The sequence below is a fragment of the Saccostrea cucullata genome, unplaced genomic scaffold, assembly GCF_032062105.1.
Source record: "Saccostrea cucullata isolate Sc308-1 unplaced genomic scaffold, CSIRO_AGI_Scuc_v1 ctg9286, whole genome shotgun sequence".
Taxonomy (NCBI): Eukaryota; Metazoa; Mollusca; class Bivalvia; order Ostreida; family Ostreidae; genus Saccostrea; species Saccostrea cuccullata.
The window spans coordinates 10,906-13,086 of NW_026925562.1; positions in this window are offsets into that span (position 1 = coordinate 10,906).

Consider the following 2,181-nt stretch of genomic DNA (forward strand, 5'->3'; position numbering starts at 1 on the left):
ATGAATTAGTACCTGAAGCGTATAGACAAAAGTTCAGAAAGTATAGAAAGTTTGATAATCAAACATTTGTTGAATTTTCACGAGAGAAAGAAGATTTATTCGATCACTGGTTTAGATCTAAGAAACTTGATAAAACTTTTGCTAATTTGCGCCAAGTCATCCTGGTAGAAGAGTTTAAGGAATGTGTTTCTCAAGATTTGAAAACACATTTAGAAGATAAGAATGTGAAAACTCTTGAAGAGGCAGCAGTCATATCTGATACTTATGCTCTGTCTCATAAAAAGAATTTTGTATCAAGATCTCAGACTAGCAGTAATTCTACCAATTCAGACACATATAAAAAGAGTGGTTCAGGGTCTCAGTCTTTCACAAGTTCCCAGTCTCCATCCCAAGGTGGTTTTAAGTCCGGTCCAGGACGTGTTGAAGGATCGTCTGGAATAGGGTCGCTTCCTACGTGTAGTTATTGTAAGAAAAAAGGTCATCTGATCAGTGAATGCTTTAAACTTAAGAGAAAAAATGATTTTGATAAAACTCAACCACATGCTTGTGCGGCAGTTAGAGGTGATAGAGAAGCCTTAGTTTCGATTTGTTCTGAGACTTCTGATGTCCAGGGTTCACAGTCCAGTTCTATTGATTCTATGGAGGATTATAAGCCCTTTATGTCTCAGGGATTTGTTTCACTCGGTGACTCTAGCGAAATAAAACCTGTCCAGATTTTGAGAGATACTGGTGCTGCACAGACGTTATTATTAGAGGGCGTGCTTCCTTTGTCTGAGCAGACTTCTACTGGTGGGTCAGTTTTATTACAGGGTGTGGAGCTAGGCGTCATTGATGTTCCCCTGCATAGAATTAGTTTGAAGTCAGATTTAGTTACTGGACCTGTTATCGTAGGTGTTCGACCTACTCTTCCCGTTCCAGGCATTTCTTTGTTGTTAGGCAACGATTTAGCTGGTGGGAAGGTTGTACCTGATCCTATAGTTTGTGAGAAAATCACTTCCAATGTCATGTGCGATGATGAAGATGATGACATTTATCCAGCCTGTGCTGTTACTACAGCGATGGCCAGAAGACAAGAAATGGAGGCAGACCATACTCAAGCCTTTGACGAGATGAATTCCTCTGTTGATATTGATTTGAATGACACTTTCTTATCTGACCTTGATGGCACTCAAACAAGCATTGAACCACACAATATCAAGAAGCAAGAGAAGAAAGAACTTTTACCAAAATTTGGTGGTGAGGATGTTGAGTTGCATTCACTAGTTAGCCAAGGCAAGGACATCCTCAGCCGAGAACGTTTACTCTCTGAACAACATAAAGACCCAGATATCATTCAAATTAGTAAGAGGGCATTTCCACCAGAAGAGGCTACTAAAGTTGGAGAATGCTTCTATATGAAAGATGGCATCCTTATGCGAAACTGGCGACCACCTGACGCTTCTCCAGATGAAGTGTGGTGTGTTGTTCACCAGATAGTGGTCCCAGCTGCTTATCGTCGAGATGTCATGAGTTTAGCTCACGATACACCTATGGCAGGTCATTTAGGTGTCAATAAGACTTATAATAGGATTTTGAGTCATTTTTATTGGCCTAAGCTAAGAAAGGATGTTTCGAAGTTTTGCAAGTCATGCCATGTCTGTCAGATGGTAGGTAAACCAAATCAGAAAATACCATCTGCTCCTCTCCAACCAGTTCCAGCTTTTGAAGAACCGTTTAGTCGAGTATTGGTGGATTGAGTTGGACCTTTGCCTAGGACTAGATCTGGAAACCAGTATTTACTTACCCTTATGTGTACATCCACTCGATTTCCTGAAGCCATACCTCTTAGGAATATAAAGGCAAAGAGCATAGTTAAGGCCCTAACCAAGTTTTTCAGTTTCGTAGGAGCACCCAAGGCAATTCAGTCGGAACAAGGCTCAAATTTTATGTCGGAGTTGTTCCAGCAAGTCATGCATGAGTTGGGTATTAGGCAGTATAGATCAACTGCTTATCATCCTGAGTCCCAGGGGGCGCTAGAACGTTTTCGCCAGACCTTAAAAACGATGCTGAAGACTTATTGTTACCAGTATGAAAAAGACTGGGACGAAGGGGTTCATCTTGTACTATTTGCCTGCACGAGAGGCAGTCCAGGAGTCTCTTGGGTTTAGTCCTTTTGAATTGGTGTTCGGTCATACAGTTAGA